Genomic DNA, 17065 nt, shown 5'->3' on the forward strand with positions numbered 1-17065 from the left:
CATGTACATATTTGTATGTATATGTCAACACAACATGGGGGTTATGTATTAAACATTGTCCTGGTGCAATATTTCAAAAGTGGTCTTCTTACCATATCAACCAGCAGAATATCCCAACCTTCCAAATGGTGCACTGCATTTTTTATACACAAGCCCTTATGTCATTTTGTCTAATGTCAAATGACAATTACATGTAAAAGGGCCCGTAATTTGGGATTACATAACATTTTTGAGGGGGTTTGTTGTGTTCTTTCACACTGCTCATTTGCTGGATTCTGCATTCTACCCAGTCAATATTAAGAAACCTTCCATTCTATCAATGTATGTCAATGGCATACATATGTTTGTAGATGGTACAAAATGTTTTCCTACAGAAACAACTTTATCTTAACCTCAGTTCAACATTATACTACCAGTATTTTTCTCAATGCTATATAGATTTTTTTAAGTTAGTTACAATTAAATAATACAGATTGTCACGTCAATTAAGAAGTTTTGTATCGCAGCATGCAACCCCTGTTTTCTGGAAGGTCTTATGTCAAAAATTGTATTGCATTTTTAAAAATGATGCGTTGTATGCTCTGACAATTAATGGCACTTGTTTGACATCCATAATATAGCATGCATTACCTGACTGTAAGAGCAGACACTTACCATGTTTACTAATGTATGATGTCATTCTGTCAACTTGTCTCCTTACATTTGTGCTGTCTGTTTGATGTGAAACATGTCTTGTTTACAGACGTTGATGAATGTTCTAACATCAGTCAGTGTGGCAGCCAAGGCTTTTGTGAAAATGCAGATGGCTCCTACCGCTGCCTCTGTTACCAGGGGTACCAAGATTCATTGGATGGGCAAGGGTGTGTGGGTGAGTTATGTTTGTTTAACGCGCTTTTGACTCAACCGGGGTGAAAGCTGGCAACTTTAAACATGGCCACAGGGACCAGTAATGTCACAGCCAAAAACATGTTTAGCATATGACACTAAATGTTAAGATGATCCATTCTTGATCAATAAACAAATGAATCAAAGGTAACTGTATGGATTCCAGTCATTTGGTGAAACCTGCCTAAAGACCTACTTTAAACACCTTAGTGACTAACGGATTGCAGGTAAAACACAAAATATGGTCAGATTAGGGGCCTATTTAGCCAATATATGGGGCAATCTAAAGTATAATATGTTTTAAATAAGTTTAAAAATGGAAAAATATGTTTGATGCACATAAAGAATTACAAATTGAACAGTCTCCTGGTGGTGCAATGTTCCTTACATCTCCCTTACATCTTACCCTAGTTATTATATGAGTCTGACACCAGCTCCTCTTTCTACAGTCATTGATAGCTTGGATAGGCCATTTCATTTATCATGGCAGTGGTACACATTATTTATTATTATTATTTTTTTTTTATTATTATTTTTTTTAATGATGTATTAAAAGACACCCTCCACCTTAAAAACATTTTTTAAATTTTTTCGAATACTACCTGTAGTTTTGTGGCTCTGCAACAATATTAAAACACATGCTCCTTAAAATGTATGGTTCCCTTTTTATATTCATTCCCAAATAAAAAGAAAATATTTAAAACTATGGTAACTTTGAAACATGAATTGTGAAAAAATTACATTATCGTTAGAACTAAAGAAAAATAATAAAATGTGTTTCACAGTCGTCATAGTGGTCTATATGTGTACAGTATGCTTGTATTTATATATTTTTATATTTAAATAATACTGTATTAAATGTCATGGGGCCTGGCAAATGGCAGGATTAAAATGTATGAGGTAATAACGGCTTAATTTGAAAAAAACACTTCTGCTGCCTGTATGTGGATTTATCTTGATTTATTTGGTACCATTATTCTGTGTGGTGCGGAACGGGAAAGGTATCATAGTCTGCGTGATGAACTGTCATGTTTTTTCACCCTTTTTAGAACCATATACAGCAGGAAAGTTATACTTATTAAATATTATTATTAACTATTATTCATCTGGTCATGTAATAATATAATTGTGCTTGGGTCACATTTGCCCCATAGATACTTAATACTTAATCGTATTTCAATGTGTCTTATAGATTAACCTCCTTTTTGCGCCCCAAGCTTTATTAATTTTTTGGTATTGGGTTTATTTCTATAATCTTGTTTGGAACTGACCAAGTTTTATAACTTAGCTATGGTTTATTTTATCTTTTGAGGTTTTTTCTTAGTTTTTCCAGACACTAATATGTTTCTTTTGGCTCCACGTCCCACCTGCCACAATAAAATGTTTATGAACATTTAGAAACACTATGGCCCAAATCGGTATTTACTTAATAGTAATATGAATCTGGTAATTACCGGAGTAATTGTATATTAAAATGTAACATGTAACATTTTTTCATTATTTTTTAGTAAGAGTTATTGAATTATTTGCAGTACATAACAATTAAATTCATCAAATGTATTATTTTCATTCATTATTATTCTTCAGCTGCACTCTCAAACAATAGGGCTGTTTCTGCAGAAGCTCAAAATCGCTAGTTTTATTCTTTTCGGTAGCAGTAATATTTAATTGTGCGCTTGGGGGCTTGTATTTTCCAGAAGACGGTGCTGGCACATGTTGGATAGTTAGACAGAGAGCTGTCACTAAGGAAGAATGTATTTGAAATACTGCTCTCTGTTTTCCAGATGTGAATGAATGTGAAATGCTAAGTGGAGTTTGCGGTGAGGCCCGCTGTGAAAATGTGGAAGGAGCATTCCTTTGCCTGTGTTCCGATGACGACACTCAGGAATACGACCCAATGACAGGCCAATGCCGTTTCCGCGACATGCCTGGTAGGATCATTTATTTGTGGTATTAGAAAGGAAAAGTGATGAACTATTTAACAGCTGACACTGAACAAATTGATCTAACTTATGCTTGGTAAGATACCAAAAAATGACCCCCATATATTTATTAGAACAGATATCAAATTGTCTTAGATATAATTAATACATTTATGTGTCATATGCGTACAGAATCTAGAACCACATTTTCAGGAAAGTTGTACATTGTGGACCCGTTATAAGTATCCTAAATTAGTATTACTTGAGATTTGACAATTAAACTAGATCTGTTATCCACAATGCATGATCTACATATATTAACATATATCTATGGTATTTAAAGGAACAGATTAGAACGCCAATGCATTTTACTGCATGTAAACTGGAGCATGTATTCTTTAGTTATTGAAGATTAAAAGAATAAGTCATCCCATGGCTGCCTCTGGTGAAACCAGGAAGCATTAATATTGCACTGCCATTAAAGTCACTAAAGCAGCAGCCAATTTAGAAAATTAATCCCAACGTCTCTCTTGGTTTAGTTAATGGACCTTTACAGCAGCACGTTGCCCTAGGCCTGTCCTAAGCCAGGGCCACCACACATCCATGGACACCGTCCATTCCAATGGGGTCCAAAACATGAGGTCTTAGACTAAGCCACTGGTTATGAGTACACATGCTAGTGTTTTTTTTTTCTCTACGGTGTACATATCTATGCGTTTCACACTATAATCCTATAAAACCCATTCTCCAAAAAAGTTTATATGATTTTTTTTTTTGTAACTTTACTTACTGTTATATTTCAAAACTATTTTACAAGTCTTTTTGCTCTGTGTCCCAAACCGCTTAAAAAGCTTATATTAAAACAACCTTACTATTTGTGCTCCAAATACAAACACATAATTGGTTTATTTTAAGAAGAAAAGGAGATAAATTAGTACTGCGTGACACACGGTGCCACTCTTCTATAAATGCACTGCTATTCAGGCTTGTTAAGGTAACTTCTCAAGTTTATGGCATGTGATCTAATTAGAAGCTGTAAAATTCTTGCTTTGAAAGATTTGCCAGCGTGTATTTATTTCATGGGTTCCTAATTACTACACTTGGATTGTTCATGTGGAAAGAAGAATTAAGAAAGTAAGCTGGACAGATCCATAAGAATTTCCCAAGTCTTTTAAGGCGTAAAGCAGATTTAGAAATAAAGCAGCACACTTACATACATTGCAAGTTTAACTGGTGTTTATTGTCTTCTTATAACCCAACCTCTGATTCTTTACAAAAGGGTGATCTGTAGGTAAGTAGTGATGAATTGTTTCATCTCTATTTGACCCCAACATTGACCAGGATTGACTCTTAATAATGCATAGTTATCCAGGTCTTCCAGCCTTAGGACGTCTGGAAATAACTTGTCTATTGGAATACCTTAAATATATATTTGGATATCTCTGCCAAACCAAGTGCTAAATATAATTGAGATTTTCCACTATATTTTTTATTGGAAAAATATCAAACAATGCCCGATACATTGCCCATTGCCTTTGATTATTTTGTTGTTACCTGAACAGTTAAAATGTGATGCTTTCATCCTAGAAGTACTTACTTTATGAAATTATGCCTTAAGTCTTATCTTAGTTTCATTCCTGTGCTGCCTTTCCTCAGACCCCAACAGATCTTAACGTGTCTTGCTCATTGTCTCTTTAGTGACCATGTTCATCAGCTCATGTCACCCCAAAAAAGTCGGGTTCTTGTTTTTTTGGAGCACTGTAAATCACATAATTAAACAAGTCCAACTCGTTGTGATGACCCTGACTTTAGCATCCACTCGTACTATTCTTTTTGCAATACATCATTTTTTGCCCATTCTAACTCTGCATGAGACAGACGTAGCCTTCTCTTTTGCGTGTGCATCATCTGGATTATCTGAGATTTTAAAGAGATGTTATTGGCTCAGTTACAAATCACCAAAAATAATTTCTTCAAGACCGTAGTAACATATGACTAAATCACTAGTGTCTGTTCCCAGAACTGTTTCTTAATCTTATAGCAGGCACTAGGTTAAGTGGGGGGGAAAATATAATATTTTGTCAGCAACATTAATTATTATATGAAATTGGTTCACTGAAAGGGATTAAGTACTTACCTCATTATTTATAAAGTTGCTGCAATATTTTTAAATAATGTAGAAGGCATAGGGGGGATTTAGTTCTTGATTTGTAGACTGTCATTGTTATGGCATTAATATGACATTAATTATAGTTTAGAAAAATTCCATGTGTTTAAATTTTCCCTTGGAGAAAAGAACCCATTTGCCTTTTGAACTTGTAAACTCAAACCACGTGCAGCTTCATAGAAATACTGTTTTTGACAGATAGAATGTGGACATTTAATGAAAGTAGCATGTTGCTTTTGGCATAATCCATCTCTTCAGTCCATTGGCAGTTTACAGTAGAGTTTAGCCTTGAGTGTTGATCGGGGCTTCGTAGCAAAGCTGTGTCTTCAGGGCTTTACTTTACAGTACTTTTGTTTTATACTGTACTAACCTGCGGCAATAATGTTTGTATCATTTTGGCTCTAGTTGCAAAATAATCCAGCTTTACAAAACTCCATCTATAATGTGGACTATGTATTTACCATTACCAGAGTTAAAGGTGCTGTTCCACTGAATTTAATACTTCTTTATGGCAAATAAGCAAAGTGCTAGTTCCATATATATATATATATATATATATCTATATATATAATTATATAATTAATTATGATAATTAATTATTAGTGAGGCTGACTCACCATTTTGTTCTGGTTCCATGTGGGATGTAATTCTAAGTATATTGGACCCCTGAAATCTAAACAAAATGTACCAGTTCGCTCCACTTTAAGACGTAGCCAAGCAGTATTCAAAGTTCTGTTATTTTTGCCATGTTTTGCAACAAGGTGTGACATGTCCAATGGAGCACAGAGGCCTACATTTAGTATGTTGACACACATACCCTTGCAGGGTGGAATCAGCCAAGCCGTGGGAACCTGGTTGTTAACTTGTTGTGACCTTGCAGAAGATCACCATTGCTGATGATTGTACCCCTGAGGCAGCGCCAATTTTTTCTTCTATTTTTTTTGCCATTTTATACCTGGGCAGTATAATAACCTTGACCGAGAAAACAAATACAAAATATAGTTATATATTAATATATAATAGTTATATTAATATATTATAGTTATAACAAGTGGGTTATTCTGCTTGTCCAGGAGAGCAACAGCTCCTGTACCATCTTACCATGTGAACTTGTCTTATTGGACTACAGTTCTACTTACACTACATTGATCTGTGTTTAGCCTGCACAAACCTCTATTGTATTGCTCTTTACAGTCTCCACAAGAAAAAACATCAAGGCATCCATTGTAACTTTTCATTGTAGAGAAATATTAATTCCCTTTCTAATCTTTATTGATGCTCTAAAATATTAGCATTTCATAAAACTCACCAGAATAATACACAGTCAGCAACTTTTCCATGGAACTGGATCCGTGGAATAGATTTGGCTGAGGTGCCGGATACCGCCCTGTGGTATTTTGCATTTCTTTTCTGCGTTTTAAAAACACATGTAAAATTCACACTACATAGATCTCAGTCGATTGACACGACACATTGGTTTTTCAGGCAGATGTATATGCCATTATGGTTTCTATACACACATTTCTGTGGTGTGAACTTGGCTTGCTTACCTGTTTTATAGAAGTCCTATAAGTTATTTTGGCCATACGTAGAGCCCTACATACAGACTTGACTATATATCATTCATAATCATCACATTACAAAGTATGTGTGCACAATAATTTTTGCCACCCGTTTCAGTTCTCTCGCCTTTAAATTGTATTTTGTTATATATTACCCTTTGTAAAAAAGTTTCCATATTCGGACGAAGAAAAATGTTCATAGTATAGAAGGTTTCCTGAGCAGTACTTCCACTGGAATACAGAACAAGTTGTTAATCATTGAGGTTAGTGTAGTGTAAATGCTGTGTAGGATATTACGGTATTGGATACTAATTCAAACCAAATTGAAAATAAACCCATGTAGTTTAAACAAGGAAGGTATTACTTGCATTTTTTTGGCAGAATACCTTGGCTTCTGGTCAGGAGTCCTATGTGGCATCAGGTGTACAGATAAACAATCACATGCAACCAACAGTCTGTTAGAAGCAAGCCCAATGCTATATTTTTGTCTGTTTTCATAAAAGCCATGTAAAGTAGGACTCAACTTGAAATACTAGAGTTCCAGGCGTGAGGCTGCCACTGAGTACTATTTAGATGATGATGATGACCATGGCAGTGGGACTACAGTCCCTTTGATCAGTTGATCCTACAAATGTCCCAATTGCCCCCTGTGACATAGAAACATATAATTAGGACGGCAGATAAGAACCATTTGGCTGATCTAGTCTACCCATTTTCCTTAAAAATACCCATACTTAAATCAGTCCATGTCTTAGATTGAGGATAGCCATATGTCTATCGCATGCACGCTCTAGGCATTGTCCTTGCTTCCAATGAAACAGACATTGTATGTCCAGATTGGACAGAAGAATGGTGTTAGTTGAACATGTAGCATGTGTGGTGTATGCCACCATCCACACATGATGAAACCATGACATTTTGTGGCAAGATTTTGGTGATCATATATAGAACAGTTATTCTTAATGTGAATTATACATACATTATTAAATTATGTTTCTTAAAAAAATCTATAGTAGACTGTAAGAACAAGTAAATATATACTATTAGAATACAAATGTCTATACAATAACATAAGTTATTTCTTAGGTTTGTAGATTGCATTTAAGCATTGGAGAAGCTAGCCAAGTAGAAATAATTCAGCGCTTACCATGGCTATACACAGACTGGTTTGGCTGCTGTGTACTGTTCTATTTTTTAATTAATGTAAGTATTATGCATTATGATAAGTGAACACTAGATGGTGGAAAATACTATCATGTTACAGAGAAGCCTATTTTAGGAAGTTCTGCCCCAATCTCAAATTTACGGTACCGTAGTCTGACTATTAAAGGTGTTGTAAACATCTGAAAGTTCATCTAGTGGCTCACATATTACTTAGCCACAGGTGAGCCATAGCTTTTAGCAGCTTGATAGGAGTTGTAGTCCAGTAACAGTTATATGGCCACAGGTGACCACCCTTGTTGAAGGTTAAAAATATATGTTTTTTTACTTTCCCAAGAAAAACATTCCAGTGTAAACATATAAACTCAAATTTGTCTGACGCACAAGATCCATTTTCTCTATAAAACATAAAGGAGGAAAAAACTAAACACAATCATTTTAATAATTTGTTTTTATAAAGATACTTTTGCCAACAAAATTAGTATTTCTGTTCTGCCAGCTGTTTTTGTTGGCTTATATGGTGCACACCGCTCCACGGGCCATTTAAACTGGAAAAAGGATTGTCTAAGCAAATTTTTCAGAGAAATTACCGTACCTTGGCTTTTAATTCATCAAATGCTTTTTTAAGGGATTTATTCAAGAACAACTTTGTCTTGCCAATGTGATACTGCAGTTTGGATCTGCACAACCATCAAATATCATTGAAATAGTACCTCTTACAAAAAAAAGGATCATAGCCATGTCCGCACTAGAAGGAGAGCTCTGGGCAGCCACATCTGGGAAGTTGTCATTTAATACATTGTTAAAGTAGTAAGATTTCTTGAAAGTGTCTTTAACCATAGAACTCATGCATTGTCCGTGTTGGCCCTACCCAGGCAAAGTGTCCGTACAAGGTCCCTAGGACATCATTAAATTGTCCACTGCAGACCCCAGTAAATGTACACCATGAGCACCATGGTTCCTATCCCAGGTTCTACCAGATACATAATGAAGTAAGGGTCTTGAAACTATGACTTTCCTGCAAACTCCCACTTTGGGAGTCCTAACAGAGCTGAGTTGTTGTGATAATCACAGGACTGCGGATAATAAACCATCATTATTTTCTGTAGTTGAGGATATCGCACAGAGATCCAGCCTGTTGGTTTACTAACTAAGACCGCACAGTCATTGGAAGCAGTGGTAGTTTGTAATTATGGGCCAGATGTACTCTTGAGGGACGTGTGTATTTATTAAAGTGCTCCTGTAAGTCAATTTTCTTTAACTTTTTAACAAGTCGCTAGCAGATAAATGTGTGAAAAGTTATGTTTGATCTTAAACCCCCCATAGAAACGTGGAAAAAGAACCATTCAACTCATCTAAGCTGCCTGTTGTTTTCCTACATTAAACGCTCCAACCTTAATGAGTCCTTGCTCTTGGCTTAGATTCGGCATAGCCATATGCCCATGTCTTAAATTCTGTTGCTGTGTTTAGCTTAACCAGTTCTGCTGGTAGGCTGTTCCACTTACTTGTAAGTAGAATGTCTAAATTGACATTGAGATTTTAACAGTATGTCACAGAATGCTGTGTGTCTTGTTGGACCTACAGCATTTTGGAATTGAACGGTCGGCTGTCTAGGTAAGCACTCATGTGTGCTCACCACCCAGGCAGCCATATTGCAATTCCACAGCAACCGACACTATTTAGGTGAGTATAAATTAAAATAAGCATATATTCTAAAGGCTGTATGTAATCAAATGTTGTTATTTTAACAGAATTTTGAGGATTCAGCCAAGTAATGTTATTAAACACTGTTTTTTTGTGTGTAGATGTACAGTATGATGATGAGAAGAAAGAATGCTACTACAACCTTAATGATGTCAATTTCTGTGGCAATGTCCTCACTGTTAATGTAACTAAGCAAGAATGCTGCTGCACCTTGGGAGCTGGATGGGGTGACAACTGCGAGATATTTCCATGTCCTGTCTTAGACTCCGGTAAGTTAAAATCCTAGGTGGAATGGCAAATCAGCCATTGTAGAAGAAACTGGCAAGAGCTGAGCCATCATAGTCAGGTTGATGGGTAAAATGCTTCATCTCAATACACTCTCAATACACACTTTAATTAAAATTATTTATTTTCATTGTCAGTATTTTGTATACGTCTTGGGATCCTTTCCATCTGAAAAACAATGGATGGGCACAACATAAAATTGACTGGATCAAAAATTAATCTTGGTTATTAAAAGCACCCCTGCCCACGGATATATGTTCATATGATCTTCGCAACAGAGAAATAAGCCTGTGCACAACAGCCCACTAAACATGTACCCCACGTGTTGTATGGCCAACACAGTTCAAGTAGTATATATATATCTCATACTTCACCAGAAGAAAGTATTTTCACCAAAAAGAGCACTATGCATATATACACACATATATATATATATAGACAATGACTGTTATTCCCAATCCAAGTCTGTTTGGTATTAGCATTGCAAAAAAGAACATATAATTACATTAATTGTCATTTATTTTAATTATTTTACTCTTAACAGTCTATAATGATTTATATCTGGTTTTATTAACAGATGAATATGCAGAAATGTGCCCTAAAGGAAAAGGTTACATTCCTTCACAGGACACCCTGTACGACGGCGCTGGACTGACCTATCAAGGTTAGATTCTCATCTGTTGGACAATATTTGAATTGTTTGTTATCTACACTGTACTGTGAAATCACATATACTGCATAATATGTAAAAATAATCAATATGTAAAATAATCGTATAACATTCTAAATACATGTAAAGGGCTGCTTTCAGTGTATTGCACACATCAGTGTGTAGGTTAAATTGCGTCGCTAGGTTCTATGTGAAAAGATCCGATTACGAACAAACTCATAAAAAAATAAACAGAAACAGGGGCGTAACTAGAAGCCTCAGGGCCCACCCCCAACCAAATCTACCCCCTTCTCACACCATCTACTCCCTTCTGACACTATCTATCCCCTCTCCCCCCCTTCTCAGGCTATCTACCCCCTCTCCCTCCCTTCTCACTATCTACCCTCTCTCTACCCCCATTCTCACTATCTACCCTTTCCCTACCCCCCTTCTCACTATCTACCCTATCCCTACCCCCATCTCACTATCTACCCTCTCCCTACCAACCCTTCTACTATCTACCCTCTCCCTACCCCCCTTCTCACTATCTACCCTCTCCCTACCCCATTCTCACTATCTACCCTCTCCCTACCCCGCCTTCTCACTAGCTACCCTCTCCTTGCCCCCCTTCTCACTATCTACCCTCTCCCTGCCCCCTTCTCACTATCTACCCTCTCCCTGCCCCCCCTTCTCACTATCTACCCTCTCCCTACCCCCTTTGTAGGTCACTTACCGTGCAGTTCTGTGGTGGGGGTGCGGGGCCTCTGTCTCGCTGCTCTGCCGCGGTGCGCACGGCTTCGCTGCTGAGCGCCAGCATATGACGTCACCCGAGACAGACGCCTCACGCTCCCACCACTGCAGTCAAGGCAGCGCCGAGGCAGGCGGCGGCAGAGGAGACAGAAGGGTGCAGAGCAGTTGCTAAAACGACCGCTCGGCACCCCTTGGGCCCCCCTGACTAACAGAACTCCAGGGCCCGGTCGCAGTCGCGACCCCTGCGACCCCGGTAGTTCCACCATTGAACAGAAATTTAATCAACAACAAATTAGTGAAATTATTCGGCAAGCTGCAGCTGTGTATGTTGACACAGTTCAACAGCATATAATACTGTAATTTAGTTATATAATTACTTAATTATCCATCTCGAGATGCATGAGCAGATTCTCAGTGTAAGACGTTCTGCAAAAACTAGTTAATTTATCCATTTCTTAGGTTGGATGTTTTATATTAGTATATAGCTGCAAAATATATTAGTATATAGTTCCAAAACCCAGCTTGAATACTGTTCTGAAGTGACCCCATCTAGTCAGACTTTCTTGAGGATGCATCCTACAATTGCCACTGTGTTATGAGCTACTCATTGTTTAATAAGCTGACTTGAGATTCTTCCTAAATAAAAGATGTTCCCGGTACATTATTAAATCTTAAATGAAATAAAGGTCTTCATATTTTCTTCTGAGTTTAAGATAACCTTAAAGCCTCAAGAAACATCCAGCAACCTGAAATGTCTTATAGCTTATTCTAAACTAAGAATTTCTATATCACCTTTACTCAATTTATCTGAATTGTCCAAAGTAGTGTCCCCATTCATTTTAGCAATGATTAAAGTTAGGATAACAAAGTGTACGAGTCAGTTAAGTTTCCTCTCGGCAGAACCGCTTGTGAAAACTGTTGTGCCAAATTGTGTCTGGGGAAAAAAAATGAGAATACTAAGCTTTTCATGTATTCTCAGGCCAACTCGGCCCTTTGTAAACAGACCCAACATAGTGTGACATTCTTGTGGGCTGAACAGTCTTGAAAATACATGGAGTTACGATCGTGTACAATTTCTGAGCAAACGCTAGTTCTGCGTAGAGCAGTAAATAAAAACTAGAGGTTGTCTCAGAAAACCTTTGACATAACAAGAAATGCTAAAAATACACAGTGTGGTTCTTATGACAATTGAGTAGTCAACTCAATGTTATGTAAGAATATTCCTGTAAGCAAAGTTAGCAGCACATAAAGAGACATGAAAGAGACAGTTTGCTGATTTGTTTGGGAGTCGTACTCCAGAGAAGTGAACAAAAAACGTCATCACATTCTCTCAAATGGGCCGTTTGTGCTAACTTTTATATTTCATTTCTGTAGATGCTGATGAATGCATGTTGTTTGGAAAAGAAATATGTAAGAATGGATTCTGCCTTAACACGGAGTCTAGTTATGAATGTTACTGCAAACAAGGCACATACTACGATGCTGTGAAATTTCAGTGTTTAGGTAAGAACGGATCAAAAAAACTTTGCCTTGTATTTGGGGCTAAGCTCCACTGGTCCAAAATTATAACATTGTCACCTAAGAATTGGATTTTGCACATGTAAAGGAAGTTGGTAAATGGGTAAAGCTGGTATGTAAGGTATTCACTTGATTCCCAAGATATTTGTAAGCAAATGAATTGGTCATTCTTAGTTGTAGTTAATGTAATGTTAGCATAGCTCATTTGTTAGATCAAGAATTTGTATGGGAATTGGAGTTGTAGTTTTGAGTTATTGACCACCCTATACATTTTTTTGAAGTCCATCCCTCTCTTGCAAGCCTGGCTGAGGTGGCCCAGTCATTGAAATTACTTTCATCACACAAGGCTCACACTTCCTTGCGGTACAAGCTCACTGTAGATAGCCCTTCAACACTTCATAGCATCTGCAATTTCCCTCTTTTTGAACAAACTCCTTATATGCCATCTGTGGCCAGTTCAAAGATCAGGCAAACGCAGCTGACCCATCCTCGTTTTTAAAATGAACATTATAGCCTCTCTTAGTATCTTCTGAATATTCAGTATGAAATCACGAAATGTGGAAATCATATGATTGCGGTATACACTTGAAAAGCCATGGTCTACGCATAAGTATATCACACCCGTTTTATGAATAAAGCTGGATCACTCTCACGTGCTAGGTTCATTTATGGGTCTCACGTGGAGTCATTCATTGTAAAGGCTTATTATCCAGCTCATTTTTGTAATATAATGCCACAGTTTCTGCATAATATCACCTTCTGGCCATCCTGTTTAAACCGCTGCAAATCCCTCTGTAGAACTTACACATAGTTCTGTTGTATAAGCGGAAAACACGATGACTTAGCATAGTACCACATGGGTAAGTAATAATATCTAAAGCCACAACAAAGGAATCCTCTTGGCTTTTACTTCCCTCCATAAACGTGTCACCTCTCGTGGTTTGTTCTGATTATTGACCAAGCTTTTACATCCAGCTGCTCCACACAGCTGCTTTACTGCAAGTGATTTACTATATAGTAGTGGCAATGTACCAATTGGATTTAGCTACCATGGAAGGTGAAATGAGAACAGGCAGACCAATGATTATTGAATAAAGAAATACAAGTATTCACTGTTAATCCCAATGTATTTTTGCCATGAAACAGATAATGATGAATGCCAGGACCCGAGCAGTTGTATTAATGGAGAGTGTATCAACACAGAGGGCTCCTACAGCTGTTTCTGCACACGGCCTATGGTTTTAGATGCAACAGGAAAGAGATGCATACAACCATTGGATGCAGTTGGTATGTTACCAGAAACACTAGGTCTTTTTATGTATTTTTGTAAACACACTCATTATTAATTATGATTATATTTGTAAATCTCACCAAAGTAAAGGCACTGAAGTTTTAAAGTTGAGTTTCCGGATGGTCTGTGATAGTCTTTTGCAGATGTTTTCGTCTTCTGTCTTTTCCTGACAAGCCAGCCAATTCAATCTTATGCAGGCTTGCAATTGAGCAAAGAAAATACTTCTGCTTAATTGTTTTTCTTCACATACTGATGCATAAGGATGGGCATCAGCGCCCTAAAAATAACTAGGGCACAATATGTTATAAGGAGACATGTGCTTCTATATTTTTTTAAAAACACTGAATGATTACGAGTTAAAATAAGGAAGAAAATTATGAAGTAGAACCTAATATTTGTATTATTGTTACAGTTACACAATAATGATATAAATACATAATTCATCAAAAATGTGAAACACATTGCAATCCCATTGAGCATGAAAGTAACCGAAGGAGGGTTGTTAAGATCAGCTTGATAAATTCATTGTGCCTTGAACATCAGATTACACCACACTCTCTATTGATTCTACCACAGAATTCCAGGCTTGGTTTGTCTTGGATCAGCATGTTGAGCTTGTTCACATGATAAACAATGGTGCCACTTACTAGGCCAAGCCACATTTCGTCTTGGTTTTCTGTGCTATTCAGGCTAATTAGGCTTTCAATGTTTTGAAAACCTCAAAAGGTAACATAACTCCTCTGCCCTTCCCTATTACAGTTCAATAAGTGTGTTATAAAGTCAAAGCATAACCCTAACCTGGCATTCCTCTCCTAGGTTCTATTCCCCAAAACAAAAATCATTGTTTTAGTCCCTGCAAGAAAGGACTTGTTAAAAAGAAATAAGTAAAATTTGAAGATAACCTTTTAAAATATTGTATTGTTAAATAGTGCTAAACACGTTTCTCTAATTTTTGGAGAAAGTTTACAAAATATTGCGTTGCTATTGAAATGAACATATTTTCATTGTGATACAGAACCCACAGAAGAAACAGATGTTTTCCAAGACCTGTGCTGGCAAGACTTAAGTGAAGACTTTGTGTGCAGCAGGCCTTTGGTTGGAAAACAGACAACTTATACAGAATGCTGCTGTTTATATGGAGAGGCCTGGGGAATGCAATGTGCCCTCTGCCCAATGAAAGACTCAGGTGAGACAGTTTGACAAACTCATGAAAACACAGAATGTGATATATTTTACATGTGAACGTTAATACACTTTATTAATTTGGTGCATGGCAACTAAGCAGCACCTAAATATCTATCTATCTATCTATCTATCTATCTATCTATCTATCTATCTATCATCTATATTTTCCATTTTTAAATAAAAGTTTGTTTTGTCACAAATGAACTTTTACACCTTGACATAATAATGTGGACTTTCTCCAGTACAGGATACCAATCAGTAATATTTATTATTTCCATAGTACGTAACCATGCTTTTAGGAAGAAGGATTTATAACATACATTTTGAGACAAAAGCATAATGGTTTTTTTTGGTGGAGGATAATTTGTCTTTCTTAGAAACGTAGATAAAACTATAAATGTGTCTGCTCAGGCATACAGTAGCTATTAAAAAGTGTCTTGAGGTTTTCTTAAGCCAGCCATACGTCTTTGCACGTTCTCTTCCCGAGAGGCTGCTGATGCAGCTACCAGACATCAGGAAGGATGTGTGGCTGTCTGACCAAGTTATAGCCATCTGGGAAAATATATATATTACTGTTCTTTTAGACGACGTCTTAAATCTACCTCTTCTGTACATTTAGATTTTCATTTTTTATGGAAGGCTAGAGCTAATACCTTAGTTGGTTTTTTTTCCCCTAACTTGTTAAATTACTTTTTAAATTACGGTAAAAAGACAAAACAATGGTATGTATCCTGATGGTATTGTTGGCCAACAGAAAATGTATACCTATGTGGATATAAGCATTAATTCTAAAAAGTACGTAAGCCAACCCAGAGATATGTGATAAACCCAACCTAAGGTCTCCTGACAGCAAACTACTTTATTATGAAATCTTTTTAAGCACAAGACTTCATATTTTCCTAACTTTCGGGAAAGGATTAGGTATTGCAAGTATTCCAGAAGCAAAAATTTCATTTTTAAAAATATGCTAACCAGCTTTGCTCGCCACAGCCATTGCTTATCTACTAAAGCTGACAAATTTATTTAGGGACATAAATAAAAGTACTGTCAAAAGATGTAGTCGTATTTTTAATAACTTAGCTTATACTTGCAAGCATTGCAATCCCCATGGTATGTTGTATTTCAGTATGAAATCATGTACTCTTGGTTACTAGATTGTCATCAAATATATTCACACTCCTGCTAACTTACTGTTTTTGGAGTTGATTGAAAACAATTTGTAAAAAATGATATTTTATCAGTACAGGAAAAATTCTATACCGTTTTCTACAACTAAAGTATGTCATCAAGGTTTAATGCAATATGCAATTACTACACGACTTGTGTCAACATCAATGAGCAACTAATTGTCTAAGCTAATACATACCTTTCATAACGCATTCAATCTATGTAAATCCAGCCCTCAGGCCCTGACCAAATAAAAGCTCAAGTGTTAGTAATCCTATATAAATAACATCTTGTTATAGAGTATAGAGATTCTCCTAAATAGAATGCTGCTAAACACCATGAGGGGTTATGTATTAAGAGCAGTTGTGGTGCAAAGTTGAAAAAAGAGGAATAATCACCATGGACAACAATAGATTAATTCGGCTGATTGCTCCATTTCTACTAATGTGAACCAGTATAGTTATTGATGCCCACGGGGGGGCCAGCATGGGCTATAGTGGGCCTTGACTGTTGTACGGAGGAGGGGTAGGCTTTTTGGCGGGAATTTCGGGGGTGGAGTTGGGGGGAAGATTATATAAGTGGCTGCTTTCCCGGGCTCAGGTACCATTTTTTGTGGTTAGCTTACCTGGTTGCGTGTCCCACCCTCCCTCCCCTTTTCTTTTGTTTGTAGGTTTGTGTCGTTTGTCACAGTCTGTGGGGCGGCAGCTTGCCAGGTATCCAGGGGGTTAATGTGGTGGTAAGTGAATGGTTGGTAACATCTGGTGGGAGGTTCTTGGCTGTCAGTGCTGGAACCTCAGGTCAGGGTGGGGGCATCTCGGT

At 37.0% G+C, this 17065-nt stretch overlaps 1 pseudogene; it reads left to right on the forward strand.

Annotated features, from left to right (window-relative positions):
• The window catches only part of LOC149289952 (latent-transforming growth factor beta-binding protein 1-like), an 84375-nt pseudogene that overhangs the window by 59744 nt on the left and 7566 nt on the right, over window positions 1–17065 (forward strand).

The sequence above is a fragment of the Sceloporus occidentalis genome, unplaced genomic scaffold (assembly GCF_023333645.1).
Source record: "Sceloporus occidentalis isolate IW3139 unplaced genomic scaffold, rSceOcc1.0.p SCAF_42, whole genome shotgun sequence".
NCBI lineage: Eukaryota > Metazoa > Chordata > Lepidosauria > Squamata > Phrynosomatidae > Sceloporus > Sceloporus occidentalis.